We start from the raw sequence: 13435 nt of genomic DNA on the forward strand, positions 1-13435 counted from the left end.
GTCATTGCCTCTAACAGGTATGATGTGCTGGTGGGATCCAACACTGATCCCTATGAGCTAGAGCTAGAACAGGAACTAAAAAGAATAGAAAGAGAATGTGAGTCCTGGTCAGATGATGATCCACCTACCAAGAAAAGATCCTTTCCAGGGCCAGAAATGGAAGAATCAGTCATGGAAACCAGCAATAGGGATTCAGACTCTGATTTACCAGTTTAGAGTAATTGTTCTGCTCCTCTGAACTATGATGGCGGAGTTCTCTTTAAGTAATGTGAACAGTATAAAAATTAAAAGAAGTAGCCATGCAGTATATGAACGCCTGAGATACCTAGATGCAGATGTGTTTTTCCTGCAGGAGACTCGCCTGTCCTTGGTGAAGTCATTACATGATGCGGAGGCCACGTGGCAGACCGGACCCTCATTTTGGTCCCTGGCTGCTAAGCGTTATGCAGGGGTTGCCATTCTTTTTAATACAAGGGATGTAATATTCCATAGATTGACAGAAATATCAATGGGTAGATGTCTGATGTTAGAGGTAAGAGGGAGAAGACTTCGGTTCATTAATATTTATGGAGCACATATCAGAAAGAGTCATTCTATTCAATGATGTAAAACCCTATCTTACTCTTCCATTCCAGTCATCATGGCTGGAGATTTTAATGTGGCCCTTAGTAAAAGTGACAGGTCCTCAGGAAGAACAGGGTGTGGAGATGCCAGGGTCCTCAGCCAAATCATCTCCCAGACCGGGTTATATGATGTGTTCACCTATGGGGGATGGACGCCAGGTTTCACTCATTTCTCGGGTGAATGGAGGAGTAGAATTGACCTAGCCCTGGTGAGTTGTACAAAAACTGTCACAGATAGAAATGAGAAATTAGTGCCTTATTCGGATCATGTTGCCCTTAATTTTTGTTTGGGGGTTGCTAAGCGCCCGGACATGGGTAGGGGACTCTGGAGACTGAACTCCAGCCTTTTAGAGGAGCAGCTTGTACAGGAAGAAGTGGAACGTCTCCTGCAGGAACAGATGGATAGGCAGGACTTCTATGAATGTAATGCAGATTGGTGGGAAGATGTCAAGGAGGACATCACTTCTCTATTAAAGAGGTTATCATCTAATAGGGAAAAAAGTAAATATAGGCACTACCTGGGATTACGGAAAGAGTTGGAGTCCCTTTACTCAGATGGGGTGGTGGCAGGGGAAAAGATAACCTAGCTAAAATCTGAAATCAAGCAATATCAGTACAGCAGATACAACTCCTTAAAGTTTGAAAGGGACCCCAGGAACACCAGATCCCTTTGAGAATTGCAGGGATAGAGTGGAGAAGAAACTTATAACTGGTCTCATGAATTCCCATGGGGTTTTGACCAAGTTATTGGCAACAACTCCAGGTCCTGACACAAATAATTTAGACTTTTCCCCCCTCACAGCAGACATAACCGTAGCGGAGGTCAAAGAGGCCATAGACATGTTGTCCCAGAGGACCGGGTCCTGATGGCATAACTGCCGAATTTTATAAGAAATTTAGAGATATTCTGGCTCCTATTCTTTTGGAGGTTTATAAGAGTTGTCTAGGAAAGCGTTTGATGCTTCGGTCCATGAGATTGTCATCCTTAGTCCTACTGTCAAAGGGTAGAGGACCAACTGATATTTGGAACTGGAGGCCTATAGCCCTTTTAAATGTTGATAGGAAAGTTCTAGCTAAAATTTGGTTTTCTAGACTGGTTAGTTTTTCCTCATCACTACTGACAAGCAGTAAGTTTGGTACAGTGAAAGTACAGAACATCTCTGGAGCTGTCATCTCATTAAGGGAGATATTTGGGAGATGTAAAGAATTTGGCTATGGTATATGTGTTGTCAGTCTTGATCAGGCCAAAGCTTTTGACAAAGTGGACCATGACTACCTATAGGCAGCTTTGCTGAAGTATGGCATCCCAGAGCTCTTTGGAGATTGGTTAAAAACTTTATACAGAGAAGCTGAGAGCAGCTTTTGTGAGCGAATAGGTTAAACCCAATAAAAAGAGGAGTGAATTACCTGCAGAGAAGAGAAGGGGGTTTGTGCATGCTGAATCCAGGGCTATTTTTTGACTCCTTGTTCCTGAAAGTGAATTCTCAGGGCCCACCGCCTCCTCCTCCCAGTACCCAGCTCTAGATGCCAGTTAACAATGCCATCCACACTTCTCAGTGCCCACCACCTCCTCCTCCTGCTTTCACTGATGCTGCCGCCTGCCCGGTACCCAACTCTAAATGCCAGCTACTAATGCCGTCCAAACTTTGTCTCAGGGCCCACTGCCTCCTTCTTCTGCTGTTACTGATGCTGCTGCCTGCCCAGTACCCTACTCTAGATGCCAGTTACCAATGCAGTCCCCTCTCTGTCTCAGTGCCCACCGCCTCCTCCTCCTGCTGCTGCCACCTGTCACTTGTAACGTATAACAGAGCTGTGTAGCTGGCTAATTTTTTGACTGTAAGACCCTCCTCACAGACCTCTGTCTGTACTCTGAAGCCTGTGTATGGCTTGTAACAGAGCGGTAAAACCTGGTGGCTAATTTTTTTGGCCAGAGGAACCCCCTCGTGCCCCTCTCTGCTTCTACTCAGAGACTGTATAAAATCCGGCATGTTCCCTTGACCGCCCCAAAAAATGGCCTTGCCAGCAACAGAAAAAAGACTTCCTTATTTTTATTTTACTTGTACAGTGTTGTGCAGAGCTGGAGGAGTCTTGATATGTCTTTTTAAATGTATTTATAGGCTGTAGAAGCTCTACACAGTCCAGAAAAACAACCCAAATTTTTCCCCTATTGACTTTATTGGAGTTTGAATTCGACGTTCGATCACCCGAATAATAATGCAATATTCGATCAAATAGCGGTCAAATCAAATAGTGAGCTATTCCACCAACACTAGTGCTGACACCCTCCCCACTCAGGGGCGCCCTACTTGTATAAGCGGTTAATAGAACAGGTTCTGTAGGCATTTTTGTGGAATCAGCTGACAAGGGTGGAATGATTTTGCCAGCTGATTTTGTGGAATCAGCTGACAAATGTCATACTGCATTAAACGTGTATTTTGGCGTTTTCACGTGTTAACCCTGCATTTTAATTTTTTAAAGGTTGTTAGATATTTTTATAGATAACTCTCATTAATGTACCTCAAGGAAACATCCTGGTGTAGATTAGCCTCTTGGAATGCATGGGAATAACAAACAAGGTGTTTAAATGACTCAAGTTAAACGCTGGGGAAAACCTCTGTGTAGACTTAGCCTAAACAACTCCATTCTAGTTACTATTCTGGAGGAAGAAAATGCACCTTATGACATGTAGCGCATTTTAAGGAAAGTTGTAATGATGGGTTAGTTCCCAGGCTTGTGGGCCCCTGTGTACTTTGAGGGAGGGATAGACCGGACAGGGTAACTGTATAGATACAGGAGGGCACATGGAAGAGTAAACAGCATCTTTATTATTCTCTATAACTTGACCATATTATCCAGTCACAGGGTACAAGGATTACCACCCTGTTACCCTCTGCCAAACACACCATCACAGGTTAGAAGGAAGCACACACTGTTACCCTTGACAACCACAGTTATGATTCTGCTTCTTTAATACTGTCTGTGTCACTTACTGCCACTCCAGACAGGGATGTCCCAGAAATCAAAATGTTTATAGTAGCCTTTCTGGGTTAGTAAGTTACACTATATCTTCTTCAGCTTACACTTTCTTATAGTATTTAACCTCCAAGGCGGTTACCCCGAGCCTAGTTTGGGGTAAAAAAAACTTACTGAAAGTGTTTACTCCAAACTAGGCTCGGAGTAGCTAAAAATAGAATCAAGTGATGCTTCCCTGGTGCCACTGGCATCCTCCCATCTGCTGTCATCGGATCCCGACCTCCGGCAGAATTCTCAAACGTCGGAGTCCGTCTCCAGCTTTGGATGCCTGTCTTCTCCTTCCCTCGGTTAATCCCGATGACATCGGAGCGGTGGGAAGTTCAAATATTTTGTTTTGGATTCAATACAAAATAGCTGTTTTGAGTCCAATACAAAGACATCTTCATATAATATAGATATAGACATGAAGATTTCTTTGTATTGGACTCAATACAGCTATTTTGAGGTCGCTCTACTAGCATTATCTGAGTTTCATGAGACCTGGAGACACAAAATTCCAACTTTTACAATGGGTGTGTTAAATTAGAGGATCTGAAAGGATGCTGGTTGTCAAGAAATATCTGATAAGGGAAATTTATGGCCATGGTCTGTTGTACATTTATTTGCACTGTGTTTTTTTTAAGACATTTAATGGGAGATCAGGAAGTAATGTTATCCCCACTATCACACCCAGCATCCATTGTTAGGCTGTGCACAGCTGAAGGGGATTCTAGAGGCTGATCAGCTCCTGACTCAGTCCTGCACTGCTATTGGCTGCTGGGACTTTATAGCCTTTCTGCTCCCAGTGCCCAGTACTTGTTGTAGCCATATAGCTGGGCTATTCTGTGCTGTGTTTAATTTGAGCTATTTGAGCGGCCTATGCTTGTGACCCCACTCTACCCTGTGTACTTTGGTGGACATTTATGCTGTGTATGGCCTCTGCTCTGTATTCTGGACTTGGCTCTGTTGGAATATTGGTACTGCTTTGTATGTGGGCCCCTGGCTGGCTGCCAGCCCATCCCCAGGCACCATCCCTTGTGCAGTAAGTCCTGGGAGCAACCGAGTGCTGAGAGACCAGTCTCTCGAGGCTGAGCGGGGGCTTGCTAAAGGTGAAGACTGCAGTGTTAGATTGGAGGACTGATGTCTGGTGAGGACTGGTGCTGGCCAGGGCCTTATATTTCAACACGCCATTCAACTACTCCCTGCCATGGTGGATCTCTATGAAAAAGTCTGGCTCCTGCCAGGTACTGTAAATCAACTGACAGCATGTGGCTGCTCAGGAGATGAAAGACAGAAACCTGTTCCTGTTGTGGTCGCCCCTTTTGTGGATCCCAGGATTAATTTGCCAAAATTTGCAGGTGAATTCCCAAGGTTTGTAAATTTCATGAATGCTTGCAAGTTTTATTTCCAGCTGCAGCCGCTCTCATCTGTCCCAGAGAGTGGGTTTAGTGTTCTCCCTTCTCCAAGCAGGTTCTCCAAACTGGGCCTTCAACCTGCCTGAGGGGGACCTAGCTCTCTCGTCAGTGGACTTTTTTTTCAAAGCTTTGGGGATTCTTTATGTAGACCTAGACCTGGCATCAACTGCTGAGGCAAAACTTTGTAGTCTTCGACAGGACCCCAGGACAATCGAGGAATATGCTGCAGAGTTTCGCAGCTGGGCTGTTCAGTGGAATAATACTGCACTCGGCAGTAAATTATGCTGCCTGGGTCTGTCCAATGCCATTAAGGAGGGTATTTATATTCACCCTCAGGAACCCCAACTACCTCTGAGCCCAGTCCTCCTCCTTGGGCCAAGGAGCCAATGCAGTTGTCAACCACAGAAAGGTTGAGAAGGTCCCAAAGGGCTCTGTCTTTGTTGTGGAGAACCTGGTCATGTCACGCAATGCTGTCCTTGGAAAAAGCCAGGGAAACTTCAGTGTCTAAGTGGGCCCCTGGACACACACCCAGGCAGACAGGTAGTTCCATAAAATCTCATCGTGTTTTTTGACATTTGAGATGCCTGGACCTCTTCCGCTAAGTATTGTCAGGTATTCCTGGATAGCGGTGCTGCCAGTAATTTTATGGATAATTTCTGGCCCGCTCTCCTGGAAATCCAGTTATCTTTCCTGAACCTATGTGTATTAGCTATTGATCAGTCACCTTTGCAGCAAGGAAAGCAGCAAGTAGTGTAATATTGAGGATAACATTAATGTCTGATCTCCTGTCAAAATACAATATTGTGTGTGTTTTTTTGTTTTTATGTCTTTGTTTGAAGTACAACAGACCAGGGTCAGAAATTTTCCCTTATCAGATATTTCGTGATCGGACAACCAGCATCCTTCCAGACCCTCTAGTTTACAACACACAATGTAAAATTTGGAGTTTTGTGTCTCCAGGTGTCATATTATTCAGATAATGCTAGTAGAGTGGCCTCTGTTTGAGCTGCTTTCTGAAACCCATTTATTAATAATAATGTTTACACTATACCATTCTGTATAAAATAGTAGTTTGGTCTCTGTGAACTCCTTATTTTGTGCTGCTAAATAATCTGGGGGTTGGTAGTTCATAAAACCTGTACTAAAGTTATTGATGGCTTATAACAAGGGCATTCTGGATGTGCCCACAAATATCATAATCCATGTGGACATAATCCTCTCAGACAGCCCCCACCCTGGTGTCATTAGATTGTCTTATTGGTCCCACCTCTTTGGCATAAAAAATGCACTGACACATTGAGGTCTGCAGGGAGCCCAGTGACTCTGGTTAAAATCTTGGACTTTACACAGCAACCCGGACCAAGGCAAACCAACTCTACCCAAGTATTTCAGTTTTCCCCTTTTTTTCCCCCTAAAATGTACTTTTCTTTTAAGCTGTTGCTATTCTTTTAGTATTGTTATAGTGTTTTTCTCCTTTTTTGTATGTTTTCACTTAGTCACAGTATAAAAAGTGTAAGCTGAATTTGTGAATGCAATATGTAGAAATAATGTAACTGGTGAGACCTCTGCCTGGAGTGGCAGCAGGGGACACAGACAGTATCAAAAAAGCATATTCATAACTGCGGTTGTGAAGGATAACGGTGCGTACTTATAAGCATGTGGTGGCAGTCTGCCTGTGATGGTGTTGGGCAAGGGGTAACAGAGTGGTTTACCTTGCACCCATTGACGGGCCTTCTCAGCCTGCTGGTGCGTGGGCTGTTGCTGAGCATGCTGGAAAGTCTATGTGCAGGGTACGGTGTCTGTCGCATCTAGATCTCCTGAGGCTTTGGTGGAGGTGGATGCTGCCCACTCAGAAAAGGGAACATATTTTCTTCTGAACATTTCTTCAACCCTGGTAATTTTGGAACTGCCATGGTTGTGAAAGCATAACCCTGTAATTGATTGGGAATCTGGGCAGACTGTCAGATGGGGGTAATGCATGTGTTGGGGGAAGTGCTTAGCTAACTCATTGCCTCTCTGTGTTACCAGTTTGGGGGAGGATTTTAACCTTCTGGGCGTTTCATTTCTGTCCGGATTTATATGTATAAAAGTAGCAACAATCAACTTTTACTGTATGTGCCAATTTATGCTTGGAAACACCTCTATCCTGTGACACCGTCACCTTACCAAGATATAGTCAAAGCGGTAACTCTAAAGCATTTGGAGCAGTGCTTCTCAATCCAGGCTTGCTATAGAGCCATGAGTACTTTGTGCCTCTGATGATCTCTCTGGCTATCTGTAAGAGTGAATTTTCTCCACTGGCCAGCAAAGTAAGGAAATTTTCCCAAGGATCACTACATCTATGTACTGTAAAATGTGTATTTAACTTATACCAGGGGTTCTCTGACCTGAAAATGTTACTTCCAGGGTTGAAAGTTACTACACATGTTGAAAGGCTAATTTTGAAAAAATGTTATCTGGTTTAGAGGCCTGAACGCCATGACCAGGGTAGTGCGGATCCGGTGCCCATGCTCCACTCCATCCCCCCCAAGCCTACAATCCTTTTTCCAAATTACCTTTTCTCCACTTACCTTTCTTAATTACCAATTACTTCAGCTTGCAAACCTCCCCCTCCTACACCTTCTTATATAAAACACACTTTTTGGACTTAAAATTGGCTGGCAAGTAGCTGTTTATTTGTAAACACAATTAATTAACATAACATTTGCATAAATAACCATAAATACAACTTTAACCATAAATAACATTAATTAACCATAAATAAGATAAATAACATATGTACTATTAATATTAATATTACCCCGAACATACCCTGAATAACTATAAATAACTATATAAATAACTCCAAATCTTAACCTTTAATGCCCTTTATTAATCCCCAACATTTCAAATGTTAATCCCCCCTTTTAAACTTTAGCCTATCCTCATTTTCCCAGGCTGCAGGTCTTGAAAGGTAAAGCCCGCCCAGTTGCAATAGTTGCAACCCACCATAACCACCGTTAAGGCCCCTCGGCCCACCTTGCCTCAGGGGCCCACCTCAACCCTTTTAAAGGGGCACTCCACCACCCGGGATGCCTCTTCACCACCTAATTACCACCGGGCACTTACCTTCCCCCAGACCCCAACCGCCACAGCGCCCAAGGGTGACCACTCATCCTTAAGCGCCCCTCCACACTCGCAGGGCTCTTTGCAAGCCATCCTGCAGGCCCAAGAACCACAAATCCGTCCCTATGGCGTTCAAGTGTACACCATCCCCCCCCAAATACTGCCACGTCTCTTCCTCCAGGTCCCTGTGCCGAAGCACCACTCCGCCATGTCTGGCCAAAAATCTACCCACCTCCTGGTTAACCTTAATCCTACCCCTATTGACCCCATCCACAGACCTCGCACCCCGCCACGTGGTCCTAGCGACTGTGTCAGACCACACAATCGCCATCCCTGGAAATTTCACTTGTAACCGCAAAAGATCCAACCTTATGTTCCTGATCAGTTCTCTAATACCTCTTTTACCCAAATCATTTCCACCAGCATGAACTACCAACACATTGGGCGGTTTATCCAGCGTTGCGAACTTCCTGACTTCTGGCACCACCCCACTCCATAGCAAACCAGAAATCCTGATCCATCTAATCGTGGCTTCGGACCTAGGCACTCCCAGCTGCCTGCCATACCTCCTGACCTCGGCTCTCTTGGCACTCCACCACACAAACCATGCCAACCCACATAAAGTACTGCAATGTCTTGTCCACCCTCCTACCCCCTTTCTGGGCCCCCCAAGAAATCCCTGCAAACCAAATGTGGCCTCACATACACTTTAAAACGCCTCAACTCCCAACAACCAATTTTCTTAATTACAGCCTCCCCTACACCCCATCGAGCCGCCTCCGTGGCTGCCCCAATACGAAATGAGTGGGCAGAATAATCCTTATTCCGCACACTCCTAGTCCACCCAGACCTTGTCGAAAGACTGACAAAAACGTCCCATCTTCATGCACCAACAGGGGGCCCAATCCATGAGGCCTAACCTCCAAAAATTCTAACGACTGCACTGGGCAAACCTCCGAACCCTCCAAAGTAAAAAGGTCCACCTGAAAACCTCTTCCTAATTCATCTGTTTTAGACCTCCTGATCTTTAAACTTACCTTATCCGAATGGACCACCACATCTTCAGCTAAAATCCCACCGGGATGGTCTTTTGCCGGACTCGCCAACTACCCTGTTCTCATGGCTCCAAAAAACACTGTCACAAAGGCAGCCCTAAACAACATGACCTCGTACTCCCCAAAACAAAAGGCCCCCAAAACCCCCACCAAACCTTGTAACAAATCAAAAGTCAAAGGCCTCCTGCTGTGATGGACCTTCTTACCTCTCCGATACCCCTTTAGGGCCTGACGCACAATAAAAGCCTTAGTCACATCCCCCATTCCCCTAAACTTAAAACCAAACGCCAAACCCGTCACCAATCTATTCACCGCTGCCACCGACGCACCCTCCACAAACTTTTTGGCCAAAAGACACAACACCCCATGAATCGGCTGCATCACATTCCCACTCCCCAACTGGGACTCCCAAGCAATTCACTCTTTCCATACTGCTGCATACGCCTCCCAGGTTTGCTCACTCACCGACCTTCGAACTAACCCTCCGATAATCCCCTCGCAATATCCCACAGATGAACCGGGCACTGATGACCAATTTTCTCCGCCTCCGGGGCTAACTCGTGAAACCTGTGCCACTGCAAACGAGATAAGGCGTCAGCCACACTATTAGCAACCCATGGAATATGCTGTGCAAAAATAAACACATTATGTTCCATACATTTAAAGACCAGACGCCTCAACAACCTCACAGCAGGCCCCGAAGAGACCGTAACGCTGTTGATGGCCTGTACCACCCCCAGGTCACAGTAAAAGCGAACTTTCTTATTGGCCAGCTCCTTACCCCACAATTCCAATGACAACACAATAGGAAACAGCTCTAGCAGTATCAAATTCTTCACCAAACCTTCCTCAACCCAAACTTGCGGCCAAACCCCTGCACACCAATTTCCACTAAAATAAGCCCCAAACCCAACCCCACCAGCCGCATCAGTGAACAACTCCAAATCCACCACGTCAATTGGCCCCTCTAGCCACAAAGCCTTTCCATTAAACCGTTCCAAAAACAAATCCCACATCAACAAATCTGCCCGCACTCCCCCATTCAACCTAACAAAATGCCCCGGTGCCTTAACCCCCGCCATAGCTGCCGCCAAACTCCTACAAAACACCCTGCCCATACACACTAACCATACACACAACCAAAACCACTAACCATACACACAAGCAAAATTCAGCTTTCCTAACAAAGACTGCACCTCCTGTAACCTCATTTTTCGCCGCCCAATAGCCACCCACACCTCCACCCTAAGCGCTGTCAATTTATCCTCAGGTAGCCTACTCTCCATCTCCAACGTGTCCAGTTCAATGCCCAAAAAGGTCAAAGCCGTAACCGGCCCTTCCGTTTTGTCATCCGCCATGGGTATCCCAAACCTCTCAGTCACGTGTTGCAAGGTAGCCAGCAAAACCCTACACACCGAACTGCCCTATTAACAGGAAATCATCTAAGTAGTGAATGACAGAGTCTATTTCTGCCACAAAACGGACCACCCACTCCAAGAAAGTACTGAACTGCTCAAATAATGCGCACGAAATAGAACAACCCATAGGAAGGCATCTGTCAACATAGTACTCCCCCTCCCACTTACAACTCAATAACCGCACGCAATCTGGGTGCACCGGCAAGAGCCTAAAAGCGGCCTCGATATCCGCTTTTGCCAACAAAGCTTCAGGCCCATACCTCTGCACCCACTTGATCGCCGCATCAAATGAAGTGTAGGCCACTGCACATGCTGCCGGATCGATGCAATCATTCACCGAACCTCCGCGTGGGAACGATAAATGATGTATCAATCTAAATTTCCCCACCTCTTTTTTAGCGACCAAACCTAACAGAGAAACAACCAGACCCTCTAACGGCGGAGAAGAAAAAGGTCCGCGCATCCTGCCCAAACTTACCTCTTTGGCCAACTTGTCTTTCACCACCTCCAGAAATCTCAGCGGCGAATTCAAATTCCGTGGCTCCCTCGCCGTTCCTGCCACGTCGCTGGGTATCTGGAAGCCCACCCCAAACCCCTCCTGTAAGACTTTGGCCGCCTCTCTATTGGGAAACTTATCTAAAAAAACCCCCCCAGACAACCCCAGCTCATCAAACCCCCTCCCAGACCTCAGCGAGGCCTCCCTCACTGAGGCCTCTGTATTTTTTGACAAGGGGCTGCACTCCCTGCCAGCCACAGCACCCTTGCCAGAACTCCGCCTGTGAAGGGGATTCCTCCCTGACTTGTGGCTGCCTCGGGCAGATCTGCGCCCAGCAGCCCGGCCAGGAGGGTCCCTGGAGGGGCTCCCAGAATGGCGCTGAGTTCTGTTAAAGTGCTCTGGACTCAGGCATAGGGAAAATACCCTATTCAGTCTTCTCCTCAGCCCCTTTTTGCCTGGGGCAAAGAGTTGGGTCACATTAAAGGGGCTGACGCCCACCTACAATTTCTTTTCACCCTGCTTAAAAAATTTTTTTGTTTTAACGCTGCTATGTCTGTGATTTTAGAAGCCCAAATCTGATCACTGACCCTTAGGGTGGGCAGTGACTTAGGCTTTTGTCACATAATTTCAGTTAAAAGGAAGAATCGGCCAGTCTGTACTATTATCTTTACCTACAGCATGTAATTTTTTAGAGCTGCCCGACTCTCTGGAACGCTCTTATTCGTCCGATTCAGCTTAATCCACTCTCTGCACATGTAAAAGATCACTCAAAACCCATCTTTTCAAACTTGCCTCCATCACTACCACCCTAAAGTTTTTTATATATATGTTGGCAAAAATATCGGATCTGAGCATGTAGGCTCTTTAAAAGATGTTTATGGGTTGGTAACTAGGGATAAAGAAAAGGCGGATTTAATAAACACATTTTTTGCCCTGCTCTGTGTACACAAAGGAAAATGGCAGATCTGAACTGCAAATTTCTAAAAGCAATGTCTCTGCCTTAAATGAGCCACAATGGCTCAAAACTGATATAATTGAGAAACAGTTGGGAGTGAAATTAAGGTTGACAAAGCACCAGGACCTGATGGATGATATCCATGTGTCCTCAAAGAGCTGAGTTCCTTTATTTAAAAGCCGTTTTTCTAAGGCCAATGTGGTTCCTCTCTTCAAAAAGGGAGCAGAGTCATTACCAAGTAGCAACAGACTGGTTGGTTTAACCTCCCCAGCAATAACCCTGAGTGTGGCTCGGGGTAAAAAAAAAAATGCTGAAAGCAGTATCCCCGAGCCATGCTCAGGGTAGCTAAAACAATGAAACACGATGGAAAACAATAGTATATAATGCTTTACCTGATCCACTGGCATCCTTCTTCGTATTTTGTATTGCATTTAATACAAAATAACTGTATTGAATGCAATACTGTGTATTTATATGTATGCAAGCAGTATGATGTCTTTCATGAAGATTTAATTTACAGTATATGTAATATGAGTATAATAAAGTTTGAAACTCAAAATCATGTCAAAATAATAATACATTTTTTTAATGTATTTAATTTATTATTTTGACCGTTTACCACATATGTCATCAATGTTGGCATTATTGTAAATTGCTGGTTCTCAGCTGTGATAGAAACCATGAGCCAGAGGACAACATGTGCAAAAGGGGCCAATTTATGCCCAAGTTCTGCAAGACTGGAGAAGATAGACTATCATAGGGGAACCTGAGTGACCCAGCAAGGCTGGAATGGATCTGGTCCAGGATTAAACACATTTGCCTGAATAAGAAATCACTTCCAGAATTGCTGTAGCACACAGATTCCTACATGATGGAAAGGACAAGATACTCTGATATAGATGAACGAGGGGAGGACTCTTACAATAACGTTCAGGTTTTCCATTAACCCCTGCTGTAAATGGTTAACAGACCTACACAACTCAAATACATGGAAAGATATGAAAACCACCCCTTATGGTTTTAAGCCATGCAGGCTGAAAGAAAATAAAAAAATTTTATTATATGTACCGAGGCTCTTCTTTATAAACAGGCAATAAAATAAGTGATAACACACTGTTGCACAAATCAGTATCTACAGAAGACAGAGGCAGATTTAATGGCAGTGGCTTATTTTAACAATCTAGTCTGCAGAAAATTCCCTGAATGGGCACAGATCTGTCAGGCACTCCAACCAACGAATGTCCTCCGTACAAAATCTGCTCCTGTGTTTAGCAGGAGCTGCTGTGCTGTCCTCTGCTGCATTGCTCAGTAGATGGGCATCTGGCTCCATTTCCTGTGGAAAAATCTCATTTAGAA

Source organism: Pyxicephalus adspersus, chromosome Z (assembly GCF_032062135.1).
Source record: "Pyxicephalus adspersus chromosome Z, UCB_Pads_2.0, whole genome shotgun sequence".
Classification (NCBI taxonomy): Eukaryota; Metazoa; Chordata; class Amphibia; order Anura; family Pyxicephalidae; genus Pyxicephalus; species Pyxicephalus adspersus.